Genomic DNA, 27,304 nt, shown 5'->3' with positions numbered 1-27,304 from the left:
AAGAGAGGGGCAACATCTTTCTTTTCTCCTTCCCTATACTGAAGAATAACTACTTTCATTACTTTCCCTGGTTCTGTCTTCATATTTCTATTTAATACTATTCACATGAGATACCAGTCTCAAACACACTGGTAATATCCTCATGCAATTTCCATTGTTTCTGAGATACTGCTTCCTAGTTCCGTGGCCATGAGGACTCCATCTTTCTGGTCACACAAAACTGCTTGCTGTTCTTTAACCCAACTGACCATCCTGGCCACAGTTCCAGCACATGAGAAACAGATCTTAAGAATTACCCCTTCTCATTTCAAATGTTTGCTCTTTCGGGGTAACTGGTGAGAAGGTGCTAATGTACCCTTGCAAACAAGTCTCTTTGTAAGAGAAAACAATAACAAGCTTATCTGGAGGATGCAATGACAAAAAAAAAAAATCAGGACAAATACTTAATTTAAAGCTCTTATTCATTAGAAGGGATGGCTTAGATTGAGAGAACAAAGGTCTTGTGAATTAAGGAAAAAATGCCTTACATTTACATAGTGGCTTCCTAAGATATTACCATCATGGTGCTTTTAAATCTGGTCACAATTTTTAGCCTTGGCTAGTTGGGAAATGTAGCCTGTGAAGCTACATTGTGGGCAGCACTCAGGCATTTGTTCTACAGTAGGCTGATGATGCCCACTTGTCAGGAATTGTGAGCCGTAGGCTTTTGTTGGGAGAATCAAACTATTTGACTGACAGTATCCCGTTACTTTCACCCCAGGGAATGTCATTCAGGTAATTGAGAACATTATCAATGTTAAGTTCATGGATTGTATTTATTAAATATAGGAGAATTTAAAAGAATATTTATTCCCAAGGGATAAAATGCTAGTAGAATCAACTAGGGTTTACTTTTAGGAGCTTATAAACAAAATTAAAGAAAAATATGGAGAAGTTTCTAGAAAAAAAGTTCTGTTTTGTCTTTATTTTTAAAATTTTTAAAAATATTTTTAATTTAAATTCAATTAATTAACATATGGTGTATTATTAGTTTCAGAGGTAGAGTTTAGTGATTCATCAGTTGCATACAACACCCAATCCCATCCCCCATCCCCCTCCCCTCCAACAACCCTCAGTTTGTTTCTTACAGTTAAGAATCTCTAAATTTGTCTCCCTCTCTGGCTTTATCTTATTTTATTTTTCCCTTCCTTTCCCTATGATCCTGTTTGTTTCTTAAATTCCACATATGAGTGAAGTCCTATGATAATTGTCTTTCTCTGATTGACTTATCTCACTTAGCATAATACATTCTAGTCCTATCCACACCACTGCAAACAGCAAGATTTTGGGTTTTTTTGATGGTTGAATAATATTCCACTGTAGATATATACCACATCTTCTTTATCCATTCATCTGTTAATGGACATCTGGGATCTTTCCATATTTTGGCTATTGTGGACATTGTTGCTATAAACATTGGGGTACAGATGTCCCTTCCGATCACTATGTTTGTATCCTTTGGGTAAATACTTAGTAGTGCAACTGCTGGGTCATAGGGTAGCTCTATTTTGAACTTTTTGATTGAGGAACTTCCATACTGTTTTCCAGAGTGGCAACACCAGCCTGCATTCCCACTAATGGTGTAAGAGAGTTCCCCTTTCTCTGCATCTTCACCAACATCTGTCATTTCCTGACTTGTTAATTTTTTAGCCATTCTGATTGGTGTGAGGTGGTATCTCATTGTGGTTTTTATTTGTATTTCCCTGATGCCAAGTGATGTTGAGCATTTTTTCATGTGTCTGTTGGCCATTTGTATGTCTTCTTCGGAAGAATGTCTGTTCAGGTCTTCTGCCCATTTCTTGACTGAATTATTTAAGTCTTGAGTTTGTTAAATTCTTTATAGATTTTGGATATTAGCCCTTTATCTGATAAGACATTTGCAAATATCTTCTATTCAGTAGGTTGTCTTTTGGTCTTGTTGACTGTTTCATTTGCTATGCAAAAGTTTTTTATCTTGATGAAGTCCCAATGGTTCATTTTTGCTTTTGTTTCCCTTGCCTCTGGAGATGTGTCTAGCAAGATGTTGTGGCTGAGGTCAAACAGGTTGCTGCCAGCATTTTCCTCTAGGATTTGGATGGATTCCTGTCTCACATTTAGGTCTTTCATCCTTTTTGAGTTTATTTTTGTGTATGGTAGAAGAAAATGGTCCAGTTTTATTCTTCTGCATGTGTCTGTCCAATTTTCCCAACATCATTTGTTAAAGAGACTGTCTTTTTTTCCATTTGATACTCTTTCTTGCTTTGTCGAAGATTAGTTGACCATAGAGTTGAGGGTTCATTTCTCAGTTCTCTATTCTGTTCCATTCATCTGTCTGTTTTTGTGCCAGTACCACACTGTCTCGATGATTACAGCTTTGTAATACAGCTTAAAGCCTAGAATTGTGATGCCTCCAGCTTTGACTTTCTTTTTCAACATTACTTTGGCTATTTAGGGTCTTTTCTGGTTCCATACAAATCTTAGGATTATTTGTTCCAGCTCTGTGGAAAATGTTGATGGTATTTTGATAGATACTGCATTGATAGTGTAGATAGCTCTGGGTAGCATAGACATTTTAATAATATTTGTTCTTCTAATCCATGAGCATGCAATGTTTATCTATTTCTTTGTGTCTTCTTCACTTTCTTTCATTAGTGTTCTATCCTTTACCTCTTTGGTAGGTTTATTCCTAGGTATCTTATGGTTTTGGGTACTGTTTTGTTTTGTTTTGTTTTTAAATGAGGATACACATAATGTGGAAATAACAAATCTCCCTGACACACATAAAAATTGTGTTCTGTGGCAACCCAGGTGGCTCAGCAGCTTAGCACTGCCTTCAGCCCAGGGCGTGATCCTGGAGACCTGGGATGGAGTCCCATGTCAGGTTCCCTGCATGGAGTCTGCTTCTCCCTCTGCCTGTCTCTCTCTCTCTCTCTCTCTGTGTGTGTGTGTGTCTCATGAATAAATAAATAAAATCTTTTTTAAAAAAAAAGAAGTGTTTTTTTTAAAAAATTGTGTTCTGGCAAACTGCATCGAAACTTAAGACTTTGGAAACAACGCAATCACTCACTCCCAGCTTCATCTTACTTTTCTACCTTTTGTTACTCCTTTCCCTCTACTTCCATTTTTATTTTACTTTTGATCTGATTACATTATATACATATATAACCTCAAATTCTTTCTTGTAACAAGTAGGGTGCACATTAAATAAACCAGGCTCATACTGTTGATGACTTTAGGACCAGTGTAAGAAACTTTAAGTATATTTCAGTATGAATATCTCTTATGAGCCCCTCTGCAATCTAACATTGAAATGATTTCCTACCTAAGTGAAGAAAAGTAGGCTTCTCAGATCATGTGAGTAACCTAAGGCAGCTACTATATTATACTCTTTTTTGGTCTTTTCTGCATACGCTAAAGAGCAAAGTGTCAAGCATGAGGTACTTATTGACAGATAAATCACTAATTTGTGTTTGATTACTTCATGGCATTTTTACTCAGAACCATAAACACTTATTATTATTTTAAGGTTTGGTCTCAAGAAATCTATAGGCATATGGGTTTAAAAAAACAGATGTGGGTATACGAATATTTTGTTGTGTTGCTGCAAACCATTTGCTCTAGGATGAGCCTGGTTGCATACAAATTTTAGTGGAAGGAAGTTGATAGAAAGCATTATTTCTCTGTTGCAAGATTTTAAGCATCTTAAGTCCATTTCCCCACTTTTGGATTCTCTATATAAAAGGTTGCTATCAAAGGTGAATGTCATGATTTTTTTGCTCTGTGCTTAGCTTGGAAATGTGATCTTAGGAAGCTGGATTCACTTCTCTTCCTTCCACTGCTTGCAAACTCCAAATAGACTGTTGTGTTAAGACATTCTAGCCATACTATTACTCTGTCTTGGAGTTTACTTAAGGAGGGTGGTCTTCTGATACATCTGTAACCACTCTGAATTAGAGCCTAGACAGAGCTGTCATTCTGAATATTGTAATAGCAAGATAGAGAGTACTCCATCCATACATGCAAAAAGAGCTTTAAAAGATAATGAGTCCATTATAGAACAGTTTGAGACCCTCAGCCAAAAAATAGCTGATGGATATAATGTTGACCACACCAAAAGTAGTCATCACAGGCACCCTGAACTGCCTTCCTAGAGGTCTGAAGGGACAGCAGTGACTGGAATTAGGCACACAGTATCTAAGGGGCAGTGTGAAGGACAGAGAAGTTCTCAGACATATGCTTTGAGAGGCTTTGTCAGAGTAAGTGATATTTAAGCTGAAGCTTCAAAGGTGAGGAAGGACTGACCAAGTAATGAGGAGGGAAATGATGTTCCAGTTAGCAGGACAGAGAAGTCTTGGACACAAAAATACATGGTACATTCAAGGAACCACAAGAAGGTCAGTGAAGAATGAGAAGAACAGTGGGAACGGGGGAAGTGGGTGGAGGCTTGAGTGTGAAGCTTCTTGTAAATCGTATACAAATTAAGATGTTTGAACACTTAAAGATAATGGGGAATCGTGAAGCTCTTTAATGACTGAGTTGTATTTATACTGTAGAAACGGCATTCATCCACCTAGATGGGGTGCCTTATTCTTATTTCTACACATTTGCTATAAATCCTTGAGGGTAGAGGGGCACTGATTCTGCTTGTGGTTATGGGGAATGACTCGGCTATATTAGTATTCTAGATTCTCAGATACTTCTTTCCTCCTAAGTCTTCTACATCCACTCAGCATGCTTTTTCTCTTCTCTTGGTTGGCTCATTCTTAACCTTACAGTCTTAGCTTAGCAGTCACCTCTTCAGAGTCGTCCTCCCTGACAATATCCTATAATCACAATGCTTCTCTCCCTCTATTCTCTTTTAGGTTTTTGCTTACTTCTCTATATAGCATTCATTACAATTTGCAAATTGAGGTTATCTTTTTTTATTTTTAGACTTTATCCCACTAATTAAAAAACTCCACAGCCTTGGAATATTATACTTTACCTTGTTACTCACTGAAGTATCCATAGCACCAGCCTGGGAAACTGAATACAGGGAAACCAGTCAGAGAACTGCTGCAGGTGTTCATTGAGATATCAGTGGTCTGGACTAGGATAACAGCAGTGGACTATAATTCTAGCAATATTTATGAAGCAGACAAAACAAGTCAATAATTGATTGGAGAGTTTGAAAGAAAAAGATCAAGAATAATGCCCAGGTTTCAGGGACTCTCAGAGTTTCAGGTGCTCAAAAGGATTTAAAAAAAAAAAATCAACGGTTACTAATGGAAATCAAATAATAAACAATCTCAGAAAAAATGCTCCATGGCTACATATAGGTTTTAAAGCTATTATTTATAGTAAAACTAAAACAGCAGGTAGTACGCAGGGAAAAGACATTGATTTATAGCCTGCAGAAGGATTTCAAAGTGTTGTGATAAGAAGTGAGTGATAAATGGTTTTTAGAAGTATAGCAATCCCTTAGTGACTAAGATTGCTGAATTTAAATGACAATCTTTAGTTACAAAATAGTGTAAAATAGGTTTAACATTTTAAGTAATACTGTCAGTAAAACTGAGTAAAGTTTTAGAATAATACTAATGGATATGATAAATCTATGTATACAACTATAAACACCAATAAAAACGTCTCTGTGAGGGGTACCTGGGTGATGCAGTTGGTTGAGCATGGGGTTCCTAGTTTTGGCTCAGGTTGTGATCTCAGGGTCGTGAGATGGAGCCCCTGCTTAGTATTCTCCCTTTCCCTCTGCCTCTCCCCACCCCATATATGTGTGTGTATGCATGCTCTCTCTCTCACTCTCTCTCTCTCAAATAAATAAATAAATCTTTGTGATACTTTAAGTCTTGGAAAAGGAAATAGTAATTTTAACTTTATAAATATATATGGCAACAATCAGTTTACAAACCACTTACTATATACATTACCTATTCTGACTATTGCATCCTCTTTATAGTAATTTATGAAATGGGTTTTACTGGGATCCCTAAGTGGCCCAGTGGTTTAGTGCCTGCCTTCGGCCCAGGGTGTGATCCTGGAGTCCCAGAATCGAGTCCCACTTTGGACTCCCTACATGGAGACTGCTTCTCCTTCTGTCTATGTCTCTGCCTCTCTCTTTGTGTGTCTCATGAATAAATAAACAAATCTTTAAAAAAAAATTTAAAAAAAAGAAATGGGTTTTACTGACTCCATTTTAAAACTGGGCAACTAGGTTCACAGAGATCAAATGACTTGCATAATGTCATACAGTTAATTAATCATTCAGTAGGACCAGGGTGCCTGGGTGGCTCGGACAGTTAAGCATCTGTCTTCAGGTTAGGTCATCATCTCAGGGGCCTGGGATCAGCCCCACATGGGGCTCCCTGCTCAGGAGGATTCTGCTTCTTCCTCTGCCTATCCCCCCATTCAGGCTCACTCACTCTCTCTGTCTCTCAAATAAATGAAATCTTGTTTTTTTAAAAAGTAAAACTCTAAAAGAATATATCTTTCAGTAGAACCACAAGCAGGACAGATACTAAAATATTCATTTTACAGATAAGAAAAAGTGCTCTAGAAACACTTGCCCCAGGCTACAGGGATTGTGATCAGTGGAAGCAGAGCTAGGAAATGGCTTTTCCTTTCAGCCTGCTCTCTCCTCTGTAGGTCAGCATAGTGCAAAAAAGATCTGTCACATTGGGGTTTGGGCGGCTCTCTGGAGGCAGGTCAGAGCCAAGTATTGCCTCTGCCCATAAAGGCCACTCTCCATTGCTCAGCAATCCTGGTACCCTGCTTTCTCTCTGTTCTTCTCAGGGGTCCCCTGATACTATTACCAGTGCTACCAAGGACTGGGGGGACAATGGTGGAGAGGAGTCCTGGTAGTCTAGTGTGCTACCTGGGTGACTCTTCTGGTCTCCCCATCTCTCTCATGTCTACACAGACTTTGGCTCATTACCTTTTCCTTGTGGCATCTCTACCCTATGACCTTTCAGCAATAGCAGCTCCTGACAAATGGCTCATTCTATTTGTATTTCTTACTACAAACGAGAGAGACAGAGACAGAGAATCTAATGAGCCTAACTCATCTTTTTAAACTATGACAAAAAAGAAAAAAAAACTATGACATATCGTGGATTACTGTCTGTGGAAGGGCTGCTCTGGGGCCATCAGTTGTGAGGTGGTCATAGGATCTATGAATGGCAGAGCTATGAGAATGGCAGTTTTCTTCAAAGTGGGATGTATGTGTGGCAGGTCTTTTGAGGCTTGGTCAGTCTAGAACTGTCCAAAGGAGGAGATACTTACAGTAAGTACCACCTAAATGTACAAGGATGAAGAGTCACTGTGGTTGGAAACTTCAAAAGGAGAAAGGAGTTTGAGTTGACTCTTGAGGTTTATAGACTTTTGACTTGTCTAGTAAGGAGAGGGCTGAAAGGAGAGCATTGAAGACAGAAGAAATAGCGTGTGCAATGGCAGAGGTTTGGCTTGAGAGAGCGCAGCACACGTGGGGTAAATAAATCTTCCTGTATGGCTGGAATGCCAAGGCTGTGGAGGAGCATAGTGGGAGATGGGGCTGGAAAGATGGGCAAGGCTAGACTTGTGATTCTCAGCTACAGGCAGTATTACTCCACAAAGGAGCATTAGGAAATGTGAAGGATCTTTTTTGTTTTTTTGTTGTCAGGTGAATAGGAATTATTACTGGCTTTTAGTGGGTGGGACTAGGAAGAAGAAGGGTACTTCTGAACAGAGAAGAAATCTGTTGTGCCCCAGTTGTCAGTAGGGTCTTTACTGGGAAACATGAGGCTAGACTGTGAAGACCTTTCAAAGCCCTGACAAAGAATTTAGATTTTAGTCTCAGAAAAGTTGGTGGTGACCATTTGCTTCAACGTGGATGGAACTGGAGGATATTATGTTGAGTGAAATAAGTCAATTGGAGAAGGACAAACATTATATGGTCTCATTCATTTGGGGAATATAAAAAATAGTGAAAGGGAATAAAGGGGAAAGGAGAAAAAATAAGTGGGAAATATCAGAAAGGGAGACAGAACATTAAAGACTCCTAACTCTGGGAAACGAACTAGGAGTGGTGGAAGGGGAGGTGGGTGGGGGGTGGGGGTGACTGGGTGACGGGATGAGCACTGGGTGTTATTCTATATGTTGACAAATTGAACACAAATAAAAAATAAATTTAAAAAAGAAAAAGAAAAGAAAAGTTGGTGTTGAGAATAAGAAATCTGGAGTGGCTTCCAGATTTGAGGTTGAGCAGTTGGGTGGGAGGGTTCCAATCACTGAGGTTGGGGATTATGGGGAGAGGAGAATAGATGTGAAACATGTCAGGCAAGATGAGATCTCATATTGCACATGTCACATATAGGCGAAGTTGCCCAAGAGTCAGTTGAGATGTACTGCTTAGCTCAGGAGAGAAGCTGGAAGAGATGTGTTGATTTGGAAGTCCTCAGAGCATCAGGGAGGGTGAAGTCATGGGCACAAATGAGGTCATCCAGAGTAAGTGTGAATTTTGGATTGCTCAAGGTCAACTTTTAATTTCAGGCAGATTTTTCTGCTTCTTATTCAGTGTGTTCACAGGAAATACCAATTAAAATTAATTTCAACCTAAGTAAAACATAATTAGGAAGATAAATTTGCTGCCAAAAGTATAATGAACTCCAGAATGAAATGTAAAATTCATTTTAGCTCACTTATCTGATATGTTTAAATGGTGCTCTATCTTTCTTGATTCTACTAAACCTAGTAAGTTAAGGCAGGAAATACTTTAGAAATTTCAAGGAGATTAGTAACAGAAAGAAACAAAACAAAACAGAAATTAGGTGTTCCTCTTCCTTCTTAGAGCTCTCTTCCATCTTGCCTGGGTGATTTGCACTGTGAGTGTCTCTAGTCCCTCATTTAGCCGATGGTTTTCTGACATACTACAAAGCCTTCACTTGGTTAGAAGCAGAGAATATATCAGGACACAAACTTCACTTCTCTTCCTCTTGCCATGGAGATTACATTTACCCAGTATTGTTAGTCTGAAGCATGCCTGCCTAGATAAAAAGGGCTGTATTGTACCATTTTTTTACGATCTAGTGATCATAAACTTAAATCTTAAGTTTCAGTGGAGAAAATCAAGCAGCCTAAATTATTGGCACATTAACCTATAAAGAATAGGGTCATTGGTTAAGATATTCGATAGATGTTATTTTCAATAACAATAGCAGTGTGTTTCTTACCACTTCTAGAAGCACTTAGAAGTTCTTGGAAAGAAATCCATTACTGCAGTTGAAACAAACTTAGATTTTCAGATTGATTTCCACTGAATCGATTCAAATTGTATCACTGGGTTTAAATAGACTGGAACCATGAATGTTTCCTACGACAATATTTGGCCTGCCTTTCAGTCCTCCCTGGGCAAGATGTGGGCACAAGATTGATTAGGAGCTTTTACTTTCCTTAGATGACCTGTTATTCAATTGACTGTCACAGCAAAAGGTCTATTTTTAATTGACAGCACAGAATATCTGCATTCCCAAGTTTTTGCCAGAGGGAATAAAATGTAACACTCTTTTCAAGATTTTTATCAAGGACTTGGTTCTCAGAAACAGTATTCACATAGGGTTGCCTGAAGATATGTAGTCCATAATTTCCCTACATGCCTGTTTCCTAAAGTGTTAGCTAAAATTTCCCTGAAATGTAAACAAATACCATATTATAAGAGAATCAAATTATTTTGGTAAAACTTCTGGGTTAGACAAAGTTCTTTTACTGAAGGACTTCTTAGAGCACTTAATTAATATATGTTAATGTGCATGCAAGTATCTTAAAAAGAGAAATCTGACATGAATATGCAATAGTTCCCAAATACACTTGGCCATAGAAATCTTTGTTTTAGATCATATCATAGGGAATAGTCATTTTTCTCAGAACACATCTTATTTTAGATATTCTAAATTTTGTCCTTGGATCAAGCCAGGTCATCAGAATTCTGGGCACTTAATTACATTTCCTTGGTCTCCCTGTCAGAAAATTACTTTAAATTTAAGGTATGTGGTTAACCTATATTGAAGGACATTTTAAAAATAGTTCTACAGCATCCACTACTATGTCTAATATAGAGATACCCTGGAACACATTGTCTATAACCCAGATGGTAATTCCTTGGAGAGTCCATGGAGATATTTCTCTAAGTCAACATTGGAAAAGGTGTGTTTTACCTGAGCAACTTTTCTTTTTAAATTCAATAGGCACTACGAATTTTATGAACGATTTTTTTTCCTTTGCTTTGACTGCTAGGAAGTTCATAATGCAATCTGTGCCCACCTCTAAGGGTGCTTCATCACCATATGGTATGTACTTTGTACAAATTTTATCTTGGTTTACATATGATTCTTTTTTCATACTTTCCACTTCTTTGGTTTCCAAATTTAAAAACCTGGTTCATTCGTTTTTTCAATTAATATTTATTTAGCATCTTCTGTGGGACAAGCCCTGATCTTGGTGTTGGAAATTAAATGGTAAAACAGATATATATGGTCTTCACTCTCCAGATCTTACAGTCTAGAGGTGAATATAGACTAGCAAATATACAATACACCATATCCAGGGTGATAAAGGACTTGATGAGGAAGTATAAAGGGATACCTAAACCTTGTGGAGAAGAGTACAAAGGGAGTACAGTTGGCTAAGTGGTTGACTTTTGGTTTCAGCTCCGGTTGTGATCTCAAGACCCTGATCTCAGGGTCATGGGATTGAGCCCCAAGTTGGGCTCTGTGCTCAGTGCTGAGTCTGCTTAAGACTCTCTCCCTCTGCCCCTCCCTGCTCTCTCTCTCTCTCTCTCTCTAAAATAAATAAATAAACCTTAAAATAAATCCTGTGGAGAAATCAGGAACACTATTAAAACTGATACATAGAGCTATTAGAAATAAGCTTCTTCAAGCATGTTGACCTACAGACTGCTTTGGATTCCTCCTTTACCTTACTGTTCAGCACCTTGGTGCCCATCCCATAACCTATGCTGCAGCCAAGCATGCCATTGTTATGCTGGTTCCTTCTGCGTGGGTGCTTGGACTACTACTCGCTCACATTTTCTGGTAGGAAATTCCACAAAATCTCATGGCTAAACATACCTAGCCTTGGATATTCTGTGTTTCCCATAACCCACTATCTTACCCAATTAACTAGACATAGCCAGGGAGAGGGTATAAGGAGGCAGGAGAAGAGCAAGAGAACACATACTTTAGTCATACCTGCATTTAGGGGGAAGAAGTAAGAGCTAAAGAAGGATCAAGAGGAATTGCTGTCAGAGAGACAGGAAGCTGAGAGGGGTTCAGGGTCATGGAAGCTTGGGAGGAGAGGATTTTTAATGTTTCCATTGCTATAGAGAAGTCAGGAATGTTAAAGACTATTATGCAGCCTTGGATCTGATGATGCAATAGGTAATGACAATCCCCAAGGAGCAACTTTGCTGCACAGTAAGGTCACAATGAGTAAGGATTATATAATCCAATGTGATTGTGCATGGTGAGGCAATGAAAATGAGTACTGACTTGCTTATTGACAATTTGGGGAGTAGAGGGAAAGTGAGAGATAGGGTGGTACCTTAAGGGAATAGCCAGGGTCAGGAGAAGGTTGATGCTTTTTTGAATGACCAAATGCTTCACTTATATACATCTCTCATCACAAAAGACTGATGAATGTAGCTATGCCACGGTTGCTGGGCACTGGGATAATGCATACAGTCAACATTCTGAAATGCTTCTTAAAAGAGCACTTGAATCATAACCTAAATTTTTAGGAGGGGCAGCGATTTCTTATCCACCATATCTTGATCAAACGTCAGATAGCCTTAACCTAATATTTGAAAAGTGAATAGTTTAAACTCATTTGTTGAGTTGTTCTTTTGCAGTGGGGTAATAACCAAACAGCGACAACCAAACAGAGAATTTTGCAAGCAGAGCACTTCTGCTGGCAGCAGCAGTCCAGGGTGGCAGCTGTTCTGGATGAAAGACATGGGTTTGAGATTGAGAGAACAGAGAGAAAGCTTGAAGGGTGAGAAAGAGGATGGTCCCCAAAGTCTTCTTAGACTAAATATATAACATAGAATAGAATAGTACTTTAGGTAAAGGGTAATGGAGCAAAAAAAACACCCTGCAGCTTACGCGCGCGCGCACACACGTACTATTGGTCTACCTTCAGGTATACCTGCTGAAGTTCAAGCTTGCCCACACTCTGAGATCATTATTCTTCCAGGGAGAAAGCAGACAAGAAGTCCCTGAACTGTTTTCTCAGACTCTTCGTCTCACTCTAAGGGTCTGCTGCCCAGATGCTGAACCTTTGCTGCCTTCTCTAGATTCAGAGTCCAAAGTGCTGACCATTATACCATAAGGCTAACCTCCTTTCCTGCCTTCTCATTTACTCTTTCATTTCTGAGTCCTGGCTTCCTCTGATTCCCCATTGTTGATGCTTGCCCTACAGGGACTTGTTTCCCCCACTGCTCATCCTTGGGGACCTCTCCTCATGCTGCACTTCACCCTTCACCCTTGCCCTTCCTGCATCTCCAAGAACCAGTGCTAGCTCACTGGGCCAGCAATAAGTTAATAATAATATCAGCTAACTAGTGTTTACTATGTGCCAGGCATGGTTCTAACTGCTTCATACAAATTATTTCAGTTTATCATCTTAACAACTCTTTGGAGGTGATGGATTTACAGATGAGGACACAGGAACACTGTTTAAGCAACTTGTCCAGGTTACACATCTAGGAAGTTTCAGAGCTGAGAGTCTGGCTTCAGAGCCCAACTTCTTAACCCTTATATTATATCACCTCATCCATAAGTTTAGATGAAAAGGACCAGAGACACAGACAATTTGTCTCTACCACGAGGGATCAAAAATGTAGGCAGATGCTGGGTATCAGAAGCATAGAAATCCAGGCCTAGAATCAGGATAGCAGGTTGAAAGCCTCAGGAGACAGAAAGAAGCTTTATGCCATCATAGGCCAACAGAGACTTTCCTTCAGAAAAGCCTTGCCCTGGGCAGCCCAGGGGGCTCAGCAGTTTAGAGCCGCCTTCAGCCCAGGGCATGATCCTGGAGTCCCAGGATAGAGTCCCACATCAGGCTCCCTGCATGGAGCCTGCTTCTCCCTCTGCCTGTGTCTCTGCCTCTCTCTCTCTCTCTCTCTCTCTCCCCCCCTCTCTGTGTGTGTCTCTCATTAATAAATAAATAAAATCTTAAAAAAAAAAAAAAAAAAAAAGCCTTGCCCGGATATGGCTGGGGAGGAATGGGGAATGAGGCAATATCTCTAGGAGGTAGGAAAACAGGGTGATTAGGGCTGTATCTGCCTGATCCAGTGGTTCCCATTGTCTTTCTTGGACCCACATTAGAAGCTCTGTTATGGATTGAAAAATGTCCCTCCAAAAAGATGTTAAAGTCCTGGTCCCCAGCACCTGGGAATGTGACCTTATCTGAAAATAGGGTATTTGCATATTAGACAGACACACAAACAGGAAGAACTCCATGTGAAGATGAGAGCAGAGGTTGGGATGATGCATCTATAAACCAAGGAAAACCAAAGATGGCCAGCAACCCACCAGAAGCTAAGAGAGGCACGGAACCCTGCCCTCAGAAGGAAGTACTCCTGCTGACACCTTAATATTGGACTTCTAGCCTCAAGAACTGCAAGACAGTAACTTTGTTATTTCAGCCATCCAGAATGTGATACTTTGTTATGATAGCCTTAGTTAACTAATCCTAAAATCTCAATTCCATGGAACCTTTCCATGAGATATCTGGGCTGTGGTTCACATGTATAAGTCATTCTCCCAGGGACCCCTCTTTCCCATAATGGAAACTCTGGAATAAATGAAAAGGGAAAGAAAAAGGAAGGATATTTGTAAAGAACTGCAGCCTTCCGGGAGATAGATGCACATTAAAGCACTATTTTCAGGCTTATTATGAACTCAACTGGTACTCTGTCAGGTTTCAGCTGGTAGATCCTGTCATCTGTCCCCAGCAACACAAATCTGCAATACCCTCATTTGAAGAAATAAATACATTGTCTGCAAATCAGCATGTATCAACATCCTGCATTGCAGAGTAGGTGTACGAGTTAGGATGGGCTGTACATCATTGTAGAGAATATGCCTTATCTTCATGTATACCTCCACCTCCCAAACTGGACCCTCAAGATGTATAGAGAAGTGGAACATACATTTACATCCCTAGGAATTAGCAGCCATGGGAAAACCCTGTGAAATGAAAGTAAGAAAGGCTGGTGCTTTATTTAAAAAATCTTTACACCACTTGCATTGGCTATGCTTATAAAGATGGGAGATATTTTACATAAGTGACTTGTATTCTGACCTCTCTAGTTCCCCCCCACACACACACTCTCTTAGGACATTGGAGTATGTAGAGCCAGATCTGCAGAGTTAGCCTTAGCAGAACACAATTCAACTCTTCTTAGTAGAAAAATGTATCCATGCCATCATTTGTTAGTGTGTCCCATTATGTGGGAATCTGAAAAAAAGGGGGGGGGGCGTACATTGGGATCTATAAACATATTGGTATCTTTTAAGAGTTTCAGTAGTCTTGGGATGCCTGGGTGGCTCAGTTGGTTGCGCAGCTGCCTTTGGCTTAGGTCATAAACTCAAGAATCCTGGGATCAAGCCCCGGGTTGAGCCCTGAGTCAGCTTCACCCTTTGCCCCTCCCCTCGCTTGGGCTCTGTCTCTTTCTCTCTCTCGAATAAATAAATAAAGCACTTAAAAAAAAAAAAAGAAGTCTCACTAGGTGCTGCTGTCATAACCACTCTCTAAGGTCTGTGAGGATTCTGGGCACAATGACATGAAAGCCAGCAATGCTCAAATCCCAGTCTGTGAAGTCACACATTGATATGCTTGATCAGAGTCCAGGTTAAATAACCATCTATGCCTGAGACTCAAATTAAGTTAGAGTTTAGTCTCAAATTTAGTTTTCTCTGGGACATAAGAAATAATCCTGGATATGGTCTAGTCAAAAGGCATCTAGATTTTCCTTTTCTTTTAATCAAAAAAAATGTGCCACCAACATATACGTATAATATTAATAATCAGAGCATGTGTTTCTTCTAGTGGAAAAAAGACTGTCAGAAAATTAGGAGGCCTGGATCCTTGTACTGAATGTAACACCATGGGCGGTTCCAGTTCTCTGGGACTGTTTCTTGATTTGTAAAAGTTGGACTTGTAGTCAATAACTTCAAAAGTAAGCTCTACTTCTAAAATTTCACATTTTTGCCTCTAATTACAAAAAAATCCATATGATCGGGCAAATAATGTGTGATTTTTTTAGCATAGTCTCAAGTAATCACTTTAGAAATCAGAAAGAACAAAATTATTGTTGTCACAATAGAAAACACTCCACTTTTTCCTATCATCACTTTGTGATCTAATTTAGGTTATGAACATCTTATTATAAATTACCTAGGTGACTATCAATATTGAATAAAAATTCTAATAATAGCAATACAATGATACAACATTTTTCAATATCCCGAATAATCAAATAAACATCTGTCTGGCAGCTATCAGTGGATGTGAATTGGGAGTAGATTGAGAGAGGAGAGCATACTTACCCAGGTTGGGGCCACTTCTTTGTTTCAATTGTTCTTGTAATTTCAATACAGCTTTTGTAATATTCCTGTCCAGAACTGCTATGTCATTTTCTTAGCTATTGTCAAAATGGCTGCCTTGCTCCATCTCAGAAGAGAAAATGTTTTGCCAAAGTTCAAAACATCCATTTTTATCTACAAAGTCTGTGGCAGCATTTTCTCTGTCATCACCATCATCATCATTATCACCATCATCACTATTGAAAATTAAATGCGCAACATTCAATATTTTCAGTGGTGTAAGCTATAGAACTTTTACCTTTTTACAAAGAGGGGAACACAATATGGCTCTGATTACCTGCATACTGCATGGGAGAGCCAAGGCTTTCAGTGAATGGACTTTGTGCTGACAAGCTCTTAAAAGGTTGTATGCTTGGCTGTTAGACTTTGAGCATGGTGAACATTTGCCATGGATAGCAGCCTTGAAAACCCTATGGCCCATAACAAAAGGATATTTCCCCCTCTTACAGGGTCAGATATATGCTGCATACTTCCCTAACGGCCCTAGCACCACACACAAGCTCCTTTCATAGTATGGCATGCATAAAGTCTATAATTATCAGCTGCAGGTAGTGGCCACCTGCTCATGGAATACAGAGAAATGGAAAAAATGTGGAAGAATCTGTAGCAAGAATTTTCTTTTTGAATTAGCTCTGAGAGGCCCTGCCCCTGAGAGTTTTAGAATAGATATGGCTTTTAATCAGCCTCCTTTCGCTTACTGAACTGGCAATTTCAGAGTCAGAAGGTAATCATACACAGACAATTATGGCTTCAAGAACTTTCCTAACATATTCAGCCAGAGCAGAGCTCCACTAGATTTCATACTACCGTATTCTCTGGGCTAACTGCAAGCTGCTTTCAGACCCATGATGCATTTGTTGGTATTCATTTAGAGGTGTTTGATTATGTAGGAGATGCCATTGTGTGCTGTCCAGATCTTTTTTGGGTTTTTGTTGTTGTTGTTGTTTTCTAAATTTATTTTTTATTGGTGTTCAATTTGCCAACATATAGAATAACACCCAGTGCTCATCCCATCAAGTGCCCCCCTCAGTGCCCATCACCCAGTCACCCCCACCCCCCGCCCACCTCCCTTTCCACCACCCCTAGTTCGTTTCCCAGAGTTAGGAGTCTCTCATGTTCTGTCTCCCTTTCTGATATTTCCCACCCATTTTTTCTCCTTTCCCCTTTATCCCCTTTCACTATTGTTTATATTCCTCAAATGAATGAGACCATAAAATGTTTGTCCTTCTCTGATTGACTTATTTCACTCAGCATAATACCCTCCAGTTCCATCCACATCGAAGCAAATGGTGGGTATTTGTCGTTTCTAATGGCTGAGTAATATTCCATTGTATACATAAACCACATCTTCTTTATCCATTCATCTTTCGATTGACACCGAGGCTCCTTCCACAGTTTGGCTATTGTGGACATTGCTGCTATAAACATCGGGGTGCAGGTGTCCTGGCGTTTCATTGCATCTGTACCTGATCCTCTTTGTAAATCAAAGTAGCTATTCTCTCAGCTACTGAGAGTGCTTTCTGCTGAAGCTCCATAACTGAGTCCCTCCCCAGGAATTGCCTTTAGCCTAAGGGAGCAGTCTCAAACAGGTTATACCTCCTTCCTTTGGTAGCCTAAATCCAAGGATGGATCTACACAATAATAGAAGGCCCACTCCTTTCTTTATCTCAATTCTGGAAAGCTCTGAAGAGCCACTCTAGGTTCAGAGGTCCCCAAGGGATCAACTGAAGTCTCTGTTGTGACTGAATTAAACTCAACTTCTCCTTTTGCCCCATTCTGCCTCCCTCATACCCTTAAATCTTAAAATACTATCTGGATGAAATCACATCTGCTACAAGAGAGATATGACAGAAACCAAGCTGCCATTTATCCTGGTCCCAAGATGCTAGGAAGATGGAACTGAACATAGAGAAGGCCATATGTTATGTCCAATCCATTCTGATCTTGATGTGAGAGGTTGGGGGTGTCAACCCTTGGTCATCTCCAAGCCAAAGAAAACAGGAAACCAGTCACTTCTAGGGATGGCTTCAGGGATTCATTCTACTTTAGGATGTGCTCAAGAATATTTGGGAGATAACAAATTAAAGCCAGCAAAGTTCTTGGATTCCCTGAGAATTGATCCTAGCTTCCTCAAGTCACTTGTATTACGAACCATATTGGAGTAGGCTAGGGCAAGTTATCCATTCTCCAAGACTTGGGTTAGGAATGTGAATGAGGGCACAGCTGCTTACTTAACTGCCCTCTATTTTATGCTATTAAGTAGAGATTGAGTTGATATCAACTAAACTGTGCCCCCAAAAGGTTCTGTTGTCTTTTTAGGACTCAACAAATCACACTGAAATGGCTTCTTGCTCCTCTCAGAGTTAAAGGGATTCTGTGTGGCAATCTTTTCCTATTACTACTAAATATCTATTGAGTTCTAGTTGTATGAGAAAGAAAGTCCCTGACCCCTAGGCATGTGTCGTGCAAGAAACATGACACGTAAAGCTGTATCAGTGCTTTCCACTCTCAACTGATTGCTTTCAGACCATTGCCCAAATTGCCCATAATGCTGGGTGTTTTGGATTACCAGATTTATGTGAAATACTCATTGCCCTGAATGTTCCTCTGGAATAGGTTCATTGTCTTTCTGGTCTTACCCAAAACTATTTTATTCATTTAGTATATTTTATGATTGTTTACCATTATTGTAAAACACCTTCTCCTGCCCATCAGGAAGGTTACTCATATTTCTTATTTTAAAAAAATCACTCACTAATTTTTAAAGTTGGTAATATAGTAATATGGTCCAAATATCAAAAAATTACCAAAACTATATAGTGGAATCCCTTCCTGCCCCTATTTCTCATCTGCGTAGTCAAAATCTTCATTTCACCTCAAAACTACCAAAGCCAGGTAGTTTTTCTATCCTTTTTACATGGTAACATATCCATTTTGTGCACTCTGCCTTTCTCACTTAATAATATAACATAGAGATCTTTTTCGAGTTACTTAACATTTGATAAAAATTATTTTCTTTAAGAGAATAAAGGGAACCCTTAAGAATTGCTGGGACCTTTCAAAGATGACATAATAAGGAAAAATTAGGAAGTTTCTTGGGGTTGGGTCAGATGCTGATGGAGTTTGGCATCTTATTTTTCTCAGTAGAGATTTAGTAGGAATACTGAAGAGGAAGAAAAAAGATAACAGCACATCAGCCAAGGACACAGCATGAAAAAAACAAAAAAAGGGAAAAGAGGGATCCAGAACCATCTGTGCCAATGGTGAGTGGAAGCTACATAGTTTGAGTTAAGAGCAAGACAGTTGACCAGGGCCTAGTTGGCCTGTAGGGCAAAGGTAAGGTCACGGACTCTGAGTAGTTCTAGATCAACACGAGATAGGAAGGAAGAAGGGAATGTTCAGATTGCCCTAGGTGCAAAGAGGTAATGCTGGATCTATATTCAGAGAGAGTGGGATCAAAGCACACATATAAGCTTAGAAATCAGAGCTGCATTTAAATCCCATGTGAGTTAAGCACTTTTAGGGAAATTACTTAATTTCCCCTCACCTAAGTTTTCTTATCTGTGAAATGAGAATAAGAATAAGAATAATAACCATTTACAGGGCTGTCTTAGGGATTAAACAGGGTAACATGGCACTGTTTGAAATGTAAATTATTCTTAGAACATTTTCAGTGGGAGTTGCATTGCCCCTTTAGTGTCTTAATTTGAAAGAATTATTTTACTGTCATGACTAAACATAGAAACTTCAAGAGAACATATTTTCTTTTTTTAAACTTATTTGAGAGAGAGAGAAGACACGTGTGAGCAGGGGGAAGGGCAGAGGGAGAGGGAGAGACAGAATCTGAAGCAGACTACATGCTGAGCATGGAGCCTGACACGGGGCTTGATCTCAGGACCCTGAGATCATAACCTGAGCTGAAATCAAGAATTGGACATTTAACCAACTAAGTTACTACCCAGCTGCCCCCATAAGAACATATTTTCAAAAAATTATGTGTCAGTGGGTTTTTCATTGATAATTGGCTTAATTTAAAATATTAGACTGGACTAATTAGACTGGACTTGCTGGACTTCCATTAGTTGAGTACAATCTTTGCATTAAACTATCTACTACAATAATGAATGACTTTATAAAATTCTGCAAAATTTGAAGGTTACATTAACATAAAAGAAAATTATGGTAATACATTCCAGTTAATGCAGGAATTACCAGATAAATACTGTTAAACTCTTGTCCAATAGCAAGAGTTGATTCAGATGGACAGTATGATTTATTTTTTTTTAATTTACGATAGTCACAGAGAGAGAGAGAGAGAGAGGCAGAGACATAGGCAGAGGGAGAAGCAGGCTCCATGCACCGGGAGCCCAATGTGGGATTCGATCCCTGGTCTCCGGGATTGCACCCTGAGCCAAAGGCAGGCGCCAAACCGCTGTGCCACCCAGGGATCCCTGATCCCTATTTATTTTTTTAACCAAATACCTCCTCAGTAAATTATAATGGCTTTGCAGTAATGTGTATCTGGAAAATTGAGTTGTCTCTAGGATGACATGCATGTTTCAAGTGGTATTGAAAGCTGCACTGATGGATATGTATAATAAACATAACTGTTATTAATGAACTCTGTGTTCATTTAATGAGAAATAAAAGTAACTTGTAGATGAATACCTTTAAAAAACTAAAATAAACAGGGTGATGTATAAAGAGTGCTTAGCACAGTGCCTGACTCATAGTAGTGAGCAGTGAGCAAATTAATATATTTGCACTTGTATTATAAGTGTTAAAGTTAATAAGGGAGAAGAATATTTCCTAAAGGCCAGAGAGGAGACACCAACCATCAGGTGAAAAAAGTTTCTGCCTCAGCTGGTGCGGTGACGTCAGGGCCTTGGGTGAGAAGACCTTTTCTTCGAGGGCTAAAAACCATGAGGTGTAAGAGGTGATGAAGTGAGCCTGACAGCCAAACACAAAGGATCTTACTTACCTGTGAGATGGAGGTCATCAATAAGAAACAACCAGTTCTTCCTTGGACTGGAGAGGTAGAGGATAACTAAAAATGGTATGCCTGGAAGAAGCAAGATTTTTTGCTTACATTAGAGTGCTTAAAGCTGTTTGAAAATCTAATTTAAGTACTAATAACTGAAAATGCTGATATGACAGGGAAAATGCTATTTTTAACACACACCCACTATCTCTGAAAGGCAGATGTTTTAATAGGTGTGGACATGGAAGTCTAAAGAAAGAATCCAGGGGAGGATTGAGCTGTCCTGTATAATAGAGGGAGGAAGCTTATGGGAAAGAAAAGACCTCAGAGAACAAATGAGTCTGATCAAGACTTTTAAGTAGTTTACCCTTCCCTAATATTCCTACAAAGTCTTCCATGAAATCAACATTGTTTACTAATGCTTATGATATGAATGGATCCTTTCTGGGTGAATGTACAGTGCTGAGCTCTGTGTTCATGTGTGAAGGATGAAAACAGACTGCACTTGAGGAAAACAGCCATCAAATTTCCTGACTTTATGTTGTGACTGTGTATCTATCACTTATATCAGGCCAACCCAGGAGTGTGCTTCTTTGACTGAAGGTTTAGGGGAAATAATGCTCCTGAAAATATTCATTCAAGCAACAAATATTTCTTGAGCACTAATCATGTGCTACGTGCTGTGTTCTGAATCCAGGGCACAATAACAGAGCAATGGTCTTTGTTATCAAGAAACTCTCAGTCTAATGAGGAAGGATGAGAAACAATGTGACAAGGGATGTAGCTGGGGTATGCAGAGACTACAGGAGCACCTAAGAGTGGTGCCAAGAAAGATTTGAGAAAAGGAAAACCCAGTGCTGAAGAGCAAATTACGTGAGTAAAACATTACATTGGAAAACATTAATATTGCCTTGTGAGTTGATGATCCAAATTGAAGCAATTGAGACAACCATTCAGAGAAGAGGTGAAATATCTGGTTACTATTCTTTTGGCCTCCTGGTTTCTCTTTCTTTTTGTTGTTACCCATTTCATCTCATAACTTCTGTATTTTGTTAGAAGAAACTGCCCCAGAAAGAAACCCTGAAGAATACTATAGAACTGAATTTTCAAAGGCAGGTTGAAAGGAAAGAGGTGGTTAATTAATAAGCAAAGTATAGGCTCTTCCGAAAACAGGTTAGTTCCATCAAGTACAATGGAGGGTGTAGCCAAACTGGCTTCATAATGAGCTTGTTTCTTTACCAATGTTTTAAATAACAGGATTTACATAAACCTAGAGCAAAAGGATTTCAGAACAAAGAAGTGTATGTATTTGGATGCATTTTTCTTTTCTTTCTTTTTTTTTTTGATGCATTTTTCTTATAAACATCACTGTTATTCAGTAAGAACAGGGAGAAGAGGTAACTAAGTTAATGAGACATTTTATAATTAACAGCAGAATTTATGTTTCAGATGTGTAATGTCTGTGATAAGATGTGTATTTATTTTAGCATTTCTGGAACTGATCAAAACGTTTTTGAGATTTTCTTTAGAGTCAGTTGGAGTTTAAATCAAGAAACCAGCAATGTGAGTTTATCCTACTTAAAGGCAGGTCAGAAAGACCTAAGCTCCAATCCTGGCTCTTCCATTTGATAACTATGTAACCTTGGAAAAGTTTAGCCTCTCACAATTGTGTCACAATTTCCTCATCCCTAAAATGGGAACAATAATTTTCAGAATTTTTAGAAGTAATGAGATAACACAAGTTTCTAGCCCTGTGACTGACTCCCAGTTAGTAGCTTCTCAGTAAATCTTTCCCCTCCTCCCCACTTAATGTTAAGTTGTATTTTGACAAATATGTTTTTAGATGATTTGTTATTCTTAAATGTTAAAGCTCTGCCCCCCTTGAGGATCTGTGAAGAACATGCTATCAATTCAACTTCTAGGGATTTGTTTTAAAGAAATACTCAAACCAATGAGCAAATAAGTGTTTGTAAGGCTATTACAGCATTGTGTATAAAACTGAAAAACTATTAAAAATAGCCCAGCATTTGCCATAAGTTTGTTTAAATAATTTATAGTGCATCTGCATAATGAATGGCTATGCAGTCACTTAAATGAATGCTGACTCTGTGCCAAGATGTAAAGCTATCTAAGAGAGCTATTCCTCAAACAAGGTATTGAATACGATGTATATTATGTCACATTTCTGCTAAAAAAAAAAATGTATAAACACATACATTTTTAAAACCCTGAAAAGGGGGCACCTGGGTGGCTCAGCAGGTTAAGTGTTTGACTTTGGCTCAGATCATGATCTTGGAGTCCCAGGATGGAGCCCACAAGAGGCTCCCTGCTCAGTGGGAAGTCTGCTTGTCCTTTGAAGCCCTCTGCCCTTCCCCCTGTTTGTGCTCCCCTCCCCCCCTCTCTCAAAGAAATAAAATTTTCAAGGAAAAAAAAAAACCTGGAAAGATATGCTGCAAACTATCAACAGCATATGGCAGAGGGAGGTAAATGATTGTGGGAGACTTTCATTTTTTAAATTGTATACTTGAGTGATACTGGATTGTTTAGCATGAGTATCTACGTGTATTTAGAAAACAAGAGAAAAAGATAGGGGAGAAATATTACCTCCACATTCTGAAGAAAATGCCAATAAAGGGGGATTATAAACTGTTTTAAGCAGAGGCTGCATTCAGAAGTAGTTATTCTACTTTAGAAGTCTAATACTCCTTTGGAGAGCATACAGATCCTGGTATATTGTGAAAGAATCAGGCCTGTCAATTAATTAATTTATTATTATTTTTTAAAAGGTTTTATTTATTTATTCATGAGAGACACAGAATGAGAGGCAGAGATATAGGTAGAGAGAAAAGCAGGCTCCCTGCAGGGAGCCCAATGCGGGACTCGATCCCAGGACCCTGGGATCACAACCTGAGCTGAAGGCAGATGCTCAACCACTGAGCCACCTAGGTGCCCCCCAGGCCTGGCAATTTAGAGTCATATCCAATGTTATGACTACTATACAACTTCTGGTTTCATACTATAACTGTATGTGCACTGCATACATACTATATACATAGTATAGTTATACCTTCCAGGTAAGACACAGCCAGTGGTATGTGATTTGGGGGTCTCCGGGAAAGCCTCCCTGCAACAGCTCCCTTACTAGTTTGTTAGGATATCAGAAATTCCATTATTAAGAAGTTTAATTTCTTCAGATTAAGAAATTATCTGATATTCAAATTCTGCACTAAGGGTCCCTCTCATGTGTTCCTTCAGCATGCTGTATATATCTGCAAGAGTGTTTATATAGATTTTAATTGTCTGTTTTTTATTCCCACAAGACTCAGCTCCTCCCAGAAATAACTATGGGGTTTTTTTTTGTTTGTTTGTTTTTTGTTTTAAAGATTTTATTTATTTATTCATGAAAGACAGAGAGAGAGAGAGAGAGGCAAAGACACAGGCAGAGGGAGAAGCAGGCTCTATGCAAGGAGCCTGGTGTGGGATTCGATCCCGGGTCTCCAGGATCAGGCCCTGGGCTGAAGGCAGGAGCTAAACCGCTGAGCCACCCAAGCTGCCCAAGAACTATGTTTTGATAGCTCTGTTCCCCAGTGCATTCCACAAGGCCAGACACACAGAGGGTCTCAGTATATTCACCAATTGAATGAATGCTTCTACAGATACTCACATGAATCCTGAATATTAGGGATATTCATATGAATATTGAACCTGTTGTTTCTACTCCAACTATTGTGAAGTTAAATTGAGGAAATACATATGAAGGCATTTTGTAAACTATGAACTATCATACAAAATGCATATATTATTATTGGAATGTAAATTTTTTTCTGAGATAATTTCCAGGGGGTATACTTCTCTGGATGGACATATAATATGGAGAGGTCCACCTGACAATGGCAAAAATCCTGACCTGTCCTCCAGCTGCTTGCATTCTAAAGAGTTCAGGAAGGAGGTCCCCGGTGAAAACTAATTAACAAGGAAATATTTCATTTCTGTAAAAACAGTCAAGAGTGAGTGGAGAGCAAGGATTATGTGGGAGTAAGAATAGGAAAATACATACAGCATGTTCTGAAAGCCTCAAATAGCACTTTTCATCTCTTCCAGAATCTCTGGTCAGGGACACTTTTTTACATAAGGTGGAATTCTCTGGCTCAGGGTTTTGTCCTCTTGAAAGACATGGCTTTGCTCTCTAGGTTGCAAAGAAAATGTTTTAAAACTGGGATTTTTATCATTAGTTTCCCAGGAAACCATTTTGGTTCCAATGCTAATTTGTGTACCTGATTGTTTAATTGAAAATGAGGTGGGGGAAAGGAGGGAGCAGATGGAAAGACTACTTTGAGTCACTGCCCAGCAAGAAGATGCCAGGCAGGGAATGCCAAGTCGACTGCTGGTGCCACCCTACACTTAGTGCCAGTTGGCACCAGGTTTCTTAACTGAGGTCAACAGAGTATGGGGCAAGGATTTGGAGATTCATTTTCTTTTCTTAGTTCTGACCTGAAAGGTTGAGGAGAGGTTGAGCTCGGCACTCACTGAGGTTGAGTTAGAGGGAGCCAGCAGACAGGCCTGAGCAAGACAAACAGCTCATGTCTTGGAAGTGTTCTAAGTTTCCTGCTTAAGACATTTTAAAAATCTCCTCCCTCAGATGGAATGATGTCCCTAGAGGGTGTGGATACCTGGAGCTTACCTCTACCACGGCATCTACAAAATGAACTGTATTTACATTTCTGTGGCTTTTTCTTTTGGTGACCAGAGCCTCCGTAATGATGGCATTAGAGGGTGTGGCTTTGCACACCAAAGAATGCAGCATTCTTACTGCCTTTAATGTTCCCTAGAGAGGTAGTGTATCTGGACATTTCAGCTCCAAAGGCCTGGAAGAGAAGGAGGCTTGTTAGCTGCTCACTGTCCTGAAGTTTCTTTGTGGGCTGTGTATAGCTGGTATGCCGGACCATCAGTCAGAACTGGACTCAACAGCTCTGTGCGGTGAATGAGGCCAAGGTTAACAGTCTTGGTAAAAACCATCCCAGTGTCACGTAACCACCAAAGATGAACACTGACCTAGATTGCATTTTTTTTCACTTGCGAAGACTCGCACATACACCTTAACAGCATCCTCTCTAGTCTCAAACCATGCTGTCCAATAGAGTAACCATGATGCACCTGTGCTTGTTAAGCACCTGAGTGCTCAAACGTGAGTCTGGTTTGCCGTATGTTAAGCATAAAATATACCCTAGAATTTTGAAGACTTAGTATGAGGAAAGAATATAAACCATCTCAATAGTTTTTGATGGGGGTTATATGCTGACATGACAATATTTTGGATAGACAGCGTTAAGCAAGAGTATATTAGGAGAATTAATTTCACTTGTTTCTTGTTACTCTTTTTACTATGGCTACTAGAAAAATTTATTACATAACGCTCACATTTATATTTTGATTGGACAGTGCTGGTCAGAATGAGAACCGTAATACTCATTCAATCCCTCAGTCAATCCCTTTTGAGCACTCTAACATGCTGAAAATAAATAAGATCCAGGCTCTGCTCTCAGCAGCTTCCATATAAAAGAAGGGCAGTTATTTACAGAGCAATAGCTTAGGGAGTGAGTGCTGGAATAGAATAACATGCACCCAACTGTGGGAGTCCCAAGGAAAGAAAGACACTCTTATGGACAGCATCATCAAGGAAGGCTTCAAGGAGGAGATGAGTTGTAGGATACACAGGGGTTTTAGCAGTCAAAGGAAAAAAAGGCAATGATGTATCAAGAGACACAGATACCTGACATGCCCAGCATGTTTCAACAAAACACAAGTTGTTTATTTGGGTGCAGCTTTTTAGGACAAATGGGGAGTGATTGGTGGAGATGAGGCTGAGAAAATAAGCCAAGGTTCCAGATTCTGAAGGCTCTCTCATGCCACAAGGAGTTTGCACTTACAGTGGCTCAGGGGTTGTCTAACTGTAATGTGGCAAAGAATCACCTGGAGAGCTTTTTAAAATTCCACACACCCAGAGGCTTTGATCTTGATGTGTTAGGGCTCAAAATTTGCATTTTAAAATCAGCATTCCAGATGATTCCAATTGAGACCTCACTTTGGAAAATGCTACTGCAGGTAAGGGGGTTTAGTTAGGCAGTGACGTGATCAGCCTGCATTGAAGGAAGATACTCTGAGAACAGAAGGCAGGTAGGTGGGAAAAGTTATCCTGGGGCTGTAGAGTGTTGGCTGTTTCAATTATCTAGATGAAAAGTGATAAGGGTAGGGCAATGTAAATTCAAATGCAAATGGGAGATGACTTCCAGAGACATTAAGATAGTCAAGGGATGCCTGCGTGGCCCTAGTGGTTGAGTGTCTGCCTTTGGCTCAGGTTGTGATCCCAGGGATGGAGTTCCACATCTGGCTTCCTACAGGGAGCCTGCTTCTCTCTCTGCCTGTGTTTCTGCCTCTCTCCGTGTGTCTCTCATGAATAAATAAAATAAAATAAAATAAAATAAAATAAAATAAAATAAAATAAAATAAAATAAAATAAAATAATAGTCAAATTGTCAGGTCTTATTGACTAACCTGGTCCTTGCTTATACCCTTGTTTCTATCCCCTGTATCACACCGGAGCACTGGTTTTCTTGTTTATTTTCCCCAAATATCTGAGAACACAATAATCTTCTTAGACCTTCCAAAGCAAAGT

General features: G+C 39.5%; 1 long non-coding RNA gene across 3 annotated transcripts in view; it reads right to left on the bottom strand.

Annotated features, from left to right (window-relative positions):
- Nucleotides 1-27,304, bottom strand: part of LOC112935333 (uncharacterized) — a 116,805-nt gene that overhangs the window by 32,616 nt on the left and 56,885 nt on the right. For 2 of the 3 annotated variants that reach the window (XR_012002141.1, XR_003238156.2), the window contains exons 4-5: nt 20,632-20,712; nt 5,003-5,043 (exon numbers count right to left, since the gene is read on the bottom strand). This is a non-coding gene — a long non-coding RNA (uncharacterized lncRNA). The remainder of the gene's footprint in view (nt 1-5,002; nt 5,044-20,631; nt 20,713-27,304) is intronic. The other variant, XR_003238157.2, reaches the window with a different exon arrangement.

This window comes from Vulpes vulpes, chromosome 6, assembly GCF_048418805.1.
Source record: "Vulpes vulpes isolate BD-2025 chromosome 6, VulVul3, whole genome shotgun sequence".
Taxonomy (NCBI): Eukaryota; Metazoa; Chordata; class Mammalia; order Carnivora; family Canidae; genus Vulpes; species Vulpes vulpes.
The sequence above is the reverse complement of the archived record's forward strand: the minus strand, read 5'-3'. Positions and strand labels throughout refer to the sequence as shown.